The sequence below is a fragment of the Aedes albopictus genome, chromosome 3 (assembly GCF_035046485.1).
Source record: "Aedes albopictus strain Foshan chromosome 3, AalbF5, whole genome shotgun sequence".
NCBI classification, from domain to species: domain Eukaryota; kingdom Metazoa; phylum Arthropoda; class Insecta; order Diptera; family Culicidae; genus Aedes; species Aedes albopictus.
Window position 1 is genome coordinate 70,006,039 of NC_085138.1, and position 7,377 is coordinate 70,013,415.

General features: G+C 38.3%; 1 protein-coding gene across 1 annotated transcript in view; it reads left to right on the forward strand.

The window, feature by feature from the left end:
• The window catches only part of LOC115254164 (soluble guanylate cyclase 88E), a 538,233-nt gene that overhangs the window by 479,822 nt on the left and 51,034 nt on the right, over window positions 1–7,377 (forward strand). The gene's annotated exons all lie outside the window — the stretch shown is intronic.

The following is a 7,377-nucleotide window of genomic DNA, read 5'->3' on the forward strand; positions in this document are numbered from 1 at the left end:
AACTTCCTGGAACAATTCTGGCAACAGCTTTTGACGGAATCCCAGACAGAACCTCTTAAGGAATCATAGAAAAAAAACTCATGGAAAACCCCAGAGGGAATTTCTTAAGGAATCCTAAACAAACTTCCGGAAGAATTTCATTACGAGCTTACGGAATCCCAGAAGAAAGCTCTGGAACAAATTTGTGGACAAACCACGAGGGGAGTCCCGGATGGAATTCTTGTGGAATCCCAGAAGGAACTTCATGAAGTGACCCACCATGCCACCATCAAGTTATAGAACAGCACACGCACGCATACCCCACATTTTGAAATAAATCCAATCCCAAGCAACCAAAAGTTCGGATTCCACTTGAAGAACGAACTCAGAAGTTCAAGTTCGGTTCGATTCCGGTTTCGTTGAACTTAATTCTCCAAAAAGTTACTCTTGTATTGTTTATGAACTTGGAAGTACATGTACAAGCTTTTGACTTCTTTTCAAAACGACATTAAAGTCCAAAAAAGGTTCAAAAAGAACTTATGTTGAGCTTTAAAACAGAGTTCAATCAAATATTAACCGAACTCATGTTGAACTTTTGCGTGCCTTTAAAATTCAAATATAGTTCATTTGGACATATTCCAACAACTTGAAATCATCCGTTCCGTACTTGTTTCAAACTTGTTTTGAACTTACTTCTCAAAGTTCGGATAAATATTAACCATACCAAAAGTGAACTTCACTTGAACTTCGGCGACAGCGGGGCCGGGGAGAAGTTCTCATTCAATTAAATCACTCGGAAATCGAGCCCAGCAGCCACAGCTTGTGTTAATTTCACAAGTACACTTTGTTCCACTATAATATTTCAACGTACTTACTTGTAATCAACGCAAAGGATCCGTATTGTGTGGCTCAAAGGCTGCCCCGCAGCGGACAACTGTTCCCCCCAGGATGCTGCCGGGTGTTTTTTGGTTGCGCACAAAAATTTTCCAGCATTGCTGGATGTTTTCACACCCGTCTCACTTGTCGCTGCAGCGCACCGGTAATCGACGCAATCGTAGTCACTGGAAACCAAGCTGAAAACTTATAATCTTTTCTTGAAGTCGATACACTGGCCCTAATTTATTGGTTTGCACTGCGAACCACAACAAACTGAAAATGTCAAACTATATAAGTTCACAAAAAGTTCCACGTGAACTTCTTTCGAACTTTCGACTTCAAAAAGTATTCCAAGTTCAGGGAAAGTTCACACGCGAACCTGATTGAGCTCTACTATATGAGATCAGCACATTGAGTAAAATACCACAGTGCCTATCAACACATACATGGAGTAGTGGTTAGTAGGCCGTCCCTTATTTTGCAAAAATTGGAAATGTTAAAAGTTCGTTAGTGGAAAATGATCGTTTTAGCTAAAAAATGATCGTGTCAAAATTTGAAGTCCGTATCTCAAGGCTAAGTGGTCCCTCAAGGGGCCTAAGGTTGTTAAAAATTGTATGGGACCAAAAAACATGAATTTTTTTTCGACGAAAAAAAAAGCTATTCTACTAAAACCGGTGATTTTAGGACCCTAAAGGGCCAAAAAAGTGCTTATCTCTACTCGTTTTTGAGTAATTGAACAAAATAGGATAAGTTTCCTTCGGAATCGAAAAAAATTGTCAAAAATGCTGATTTTTCAGTGGTTTTTTGACAATATCTTGGAAACGAGTAGAGATATCGCAAATCTAAGCACATTTTTGGTCCTTTAGGGGCCTAAAATCACCGGTTTTAGTGGAATAGCGTATTTGTTTTGTCGAAAAAAAAATCATGTTTTTTTGGTCCCATACAATTTTTGACAACTTTAGGCCCCTTGAGGGACCACTTAGCCTTGAGATACGGATTTCAAATTTTGACACGATCATTTTTTAGCTAAAACGATCATTTTCCACTAACGAACTTATAACATTTCTAAATTTTGCAAAATAAGGGACGGCCTAGTGGTTAGGCACCGACTTTCAACGAGGAGAACCCGAGTTCAAATCTCAGTAAGTAAAAAACATCAAAAATTATTTCAAGGTATTAGATAATTTGGATTCCACATGAACTAATGTTTCTTAATAATAAATTACTTTTGAGGACTAAACACATTTTTTCATTTTTTCGAAGTTTTTTTTCAAGCTGAATAGCGTTCCTTTCAGCGACACAAGTGTACTTTTTGTGAACTCAAGTTCGGTTAATTACTTAAAAAGTGAGCTGAATAAAATGCTTTTCATCTTCCTTCGAATAGCTGATTAAGCCCAAACATGCTATTTTATCCGAACCTTTGGTTGCTTGGGATCACTCATGATAAGCTGACGATTTTTTAAAAGTCCGAATCGTAAACAACAAAGCCACGAAACGTCAAAAACTAAGAACATTTTCCTTAGCAACCGTGGCTTGCAGTGCCCTACGGTACTCAAAGTTGTTTAAATTTTCAAACTCATGGAAAACTGTCAAATATTTTATACGTATCGCAAAAAAATGTTAAGTGTTGGAAAACGAAAAAAAATAACAAGTAAGTGAACTGAAAACTATGGTTTGAATAAGTAACTTGATGGGTTTCATTCATGTTTTGGAGAACATTCTTCGCCAAGTAATTTAGTTTTTTTTATTACTGCACAAAATAGAACCATCATGTGCCTTTTTATTTCATTACAACGTTATATTAGTAAACAAAGCGTTTAGTTAATACCTGTGCAAGTGCTCATAGACCACTAAGCTGAGAAGCAGGCATCCCCATTTGGGATGTAACGCCAGAATGATGATGCCAGATATTATGACTGGCAGAAAATATCTCTGTAAAACGAAGAATACTGCAATCACTACATCAAACCTATTCGTCCATGCCTTTCATTTCGCTACATTTTAAAACTGTTCAATGAAAATCCGTGTTATAGGAGTCTGCACAACACAAATTCACAGTATCGGAGTCTCTGCTATACGTCTACTAATGATTCAAACTCATTTTTGTAGATTAAAATTTATCTAAATTTTGGTGTACGTACTATCGAGGCAAAATGTACGTACTATCGAGGGTACGCACTATCGAAGGTACGTATTATCGAGGTACGCCTGTACTACGTTTTGAAGTGAACATGATAGAAACTCGTATAACGAGGAAAAACGATATTATTGTCTTGATTGCCCCACATTACTCTACGTGCTTCATATATGAAATACCGTCAAATGGGGTAACTTGCAACACTTTTCGGCTTTGAAGCAATATCATTGAAAATCTAAACATATGAAACATACTGTAAAGCATCGTGTACACTAATTACCACGAGTAGAATACTATGCAGCAATTGATTTACCAGAATACGTTGCCACCTAATCAGGAGGTGCAAAATACATGCTTGTTGCAAGTTACCCCATCTGTGGGGTAACTTGCAACACATGACATGACCATTAAGCTGCTCTTACATTCTAGTTCTTGTTCATATTATAAGTTTTTGATGTAAAGCGTGGAAAATGCTTTGAAAAGATATACACTAACCAACTAAAATATGATTTTTTAATTAAAGGGTTGATAGTTATTATAAGCGAGGATATATGGTTTCACACCAGGTTTTACGGCTCACAAATATTAAATATATGTAGAGCTCATGACTCAGTACTAGTTACAATATGTCAACAATGCTTAATGTAATTTGCTGAAAAGGTTAAGTTATTCATCTTTAGGTAATTTTCAGTTCGAAGTAGTGTATGGCTACTTAACTAAAATAACATGATTTAAACACTCATTCAACTTTCTAAATATTAAATTTGGGCATTCTAGTGCAATAATTTACTGTGAGATATAAGATGTACTAAATAAAGCTGTGATAAAGAGAATGATCACAGCAGGCGATATAGCGCATTTGAATGTGATGCGAACTGTCAAGCAGACAATGTTAGCATCCCTGCTTGCGTAGCAACAACTCCAGGCGTCACCCAACCGCGTTCACTCTTGCCACTTGCGAACCAACGTCAGCCTGGGTAAGTTGTGTGTGCTGCACGTGAAGGGTGATTCCTTCCCAGAGAAATCCTAAACTCCACATTGGCGAATTCCTGCCAGTTTTTCGTTGAATTGCGAAAAAAAAATCGAACCAATTTATTATTTTGCTGGGAGGAATCACTCTTCAAATTGCATGCGAAAGTGAGAAAATTACTACAGCACAAAAAAAGTGAAAAATGTGGCGTGATATTCATCGTGGGCTCCGGATGGTGCATGCTTCCGGATGATTTTTTGTGCTTGGACAATTATGGAGGAAGAAATAAAACACAAGAAAAATAAACCAGCAGCAGTAACTGGTAAGGAAAAGCTATAGTGATTATGTTATTTTGTGCTTACAGCGTGTTGTTTGCCGTGGGGGAAAACCTCCGGCAATGTCCGCTGCCGAAAAGCAAGGTTAGAAAGATCCTGTTGTTTTGCATTGTGCAAATGTCGGATCGAATGCTTACAGCGTGTTGTTTGCCGTGGGGGAAAACCTCCGGCAATGTCCGCTGCCGAAAAGCAAGGTTAGAAAGATCCTGTTGTTTTGCATCGTGCAAATGTCGGATCGGAAGCTTACAGCATGTTGTTTGCCGTGGAGGGAGAATCCCGACAATGTCCGCGGACGAAAAGCTAGGTTAGAAAGATCCTGTTGTTTTGCATCATGCAAATGTCGGATCGGAAGCTTACAGCATATTGTTTGCCGTGGAGGGAGAATCCCGACAATGTCCGCTGAGGAAAAGCTAGGTTAGAAAGATCCTGTTGTTTTGCATCGTGCAAATGTCGGATCGGAAGCTTACAGCATGTTGTTTGTCGTGGAGGAAGAATCCCGGCAATGTCCGTTGACGAAAAGCTAGGGTAGAAAGATCCCGTTGTTTTGCTTCGCGCAAATGTCGGATCGGAACCTTACAGCGTGTTGCTTGCCGTGGAGGGACAGTCCTGGCAATGTCCGCTGACGAAAAGCTTGGTTAGCAAGATGGCGTTGTTTTCTTTCGTGCAAATGTCGGATCTGAAGCTTACATCGCGTTGTTTGTCGTGGCCGATAAATCTTAGCAATGTACGAAAAAAAAAATATTAGAAAAATCCCGTAGTTTTGATTCGTGCCGTTTATCAAAATGTGTCGTCAATGTCGGCTAGCCAAAAGAAGGATTATGTTGATGCAGTTTGTTTTCTGTGGCTAGTGTTTCAATGAATGACAATGCTTTATTCTCTTCATCTATAGATAGATCTATAGATTATATATAATGTATTTTATCAGACATCTCGAATTTAAACGACGGAGCAATGGGATAAATTCGGGTATAAGATTGAATAAAGACTCAAAGAGCAAGATTTTTTTTTCAGAACCACCCAGTACCAAAGCGGTAATTTTCTTAAATATTTACAAACAAAACTTCAACAAAATCACATATGATTTTTAAGCATTGCCCTCGAAACTATTTTAAGAGCAAGGACGGCTGTATCGAGCGACCCCGAACGAGAGGAAAAAAGAGAGAGAGAGATAATGATGACGTCACTGTGCAAGCTACAATTGCTCGTCGGAAAACATCATTCCTACAATTAAGTACTAAAATGTTCGATCTTTTTGGAAAACAAAGTGACAGCAGCATAGTCAGAATGGTACCTCACAATGAAAACTGTATTCGGCAGCCATGGCAGCAGCTGCAACGTGTGTGAGGATGTAATATAACAGTTAATTATGTTGAATGGTTGTAAGTTAATACTCCAAATTGAGATACGGAAATTCAATTTTATGTTAAACATGTGTAAAACTTCTTTAGAGTAGAAGAAGGATGTGAGATATAAGATGTACTAAATAAAGCTGTGATAAAGAGAATGATCACAGCAGGCGATATAGCGCATTTGAATGTGATGCGAACTGTCAAGCAGACAATGTTAGCATCCCTGCTTGCGTAGCAACAACTCCAGGCGTCACCCAACCGCGTTCACTCTTGCCACTTGCGAACCAACGTCAGCCTGGGTAAGTTGTGTGTGCTGCACGTGAAGGGTGATTCCTTCCCAGAGAAATCCTAAACTCCACATTTACTCTATTAGGTTCAGAATGGATGTTGGTGATTGTTTTAAGATCGTCCATAAACTAAATTAAACTTTAATCGAGGTGAAACATGATAAAATTTCAAAATATGGAAGTCCTTATCTTTGTTTGAAGGTTACGTACAAATAAAAATAAATTTGAGTCGACATTTGAAAATGAGCATGATACGTAATTATTGAATGATCCATTTTATTTATTTCTACTTGAAATATCGTGAAATGAAAATAAATTATAGAAAGTTTTGTTAATTTCAACTGTTGCAAGTTACCCCATAGTGGTCGTCGCATATGATAATGACTTTTTACATTACTTAGTCAATATCTTTATCAAACTTTTATCGTTTAGCTAAGCTTACTATTAGATACCCTAACTGCAAGAAAGGTCATCAGACTTATCGCACTTACTATAGGAGAGAGGTAAAGCACGATTTTCATACTTGTTTTTATGGCATAAAATGAGCAAATCGTTTTAACAGTGTAGCCAAACAATAAACAAAGAAACAAAATTATTTTTCCACTAAAACGATCTTCGGTACACATAATTTTGATAACCGAAATGGTGGAGCATACTAGCTTTCATTATTATGTAAAAATAGTTCACATTTAATGTATGTCATCGTGTTGCAAGTTACACCGCTGTTGCAAGTAACCCCGTTTGACGGTATTCAAAACATCAACAGCGTGACTGAAGCTTTATAGCCTGGACAGGGGAAGTTTCTTTGTCTTTACCCAGAATAACAAACTTCAACGAAGTGCCAATGACCAATTGGATACCAAACGCTCTCAGATTTGTTTTGGTGAATTTGCTAAGCCTTTCAGAAAAAAAAATCATGCAGAAGCTTAGGAAATATTTGCTAAATTTCAGCAAAACATTGCTGGCACATTACTGAATGGTTCATTAAATCTCGCTGAATTTCAGCAAAATTTCAGCACTTTCATAATTATTAATTGAGAGCTTCCTCTACCAATGACCATTTTGGATGTGTTTATCATGTACGCAGAGCCTGATTTAAGGGGGGGTGGGGGGTATGACCTCGACCCCCACTTTTTAGGGGCTCCACTAAAACCATTTTCGCTTGTTATACATTAACTTTATTTTTCATTTTGATCAAGCACTGCTAAAAAAACAAAGAAAAACTTTTCTGCTTTATCACATTTGTACCTCCAGGGGTCTCCACATCCGCTCCGGCCCAGGGACCCCACAATCCTTGATCCAGATCTGCTTGTAGTAGGTTCGAAGATATTTGCCCAAGGATGCCAAGGAATTTCCTTTACCGACCGGGAATCTCTCTCAGAATGGTCATGCTCAATACCGACGCCTCTTTAGCTGTGGCTATCTGGGCCCCAAGCTACTTCAT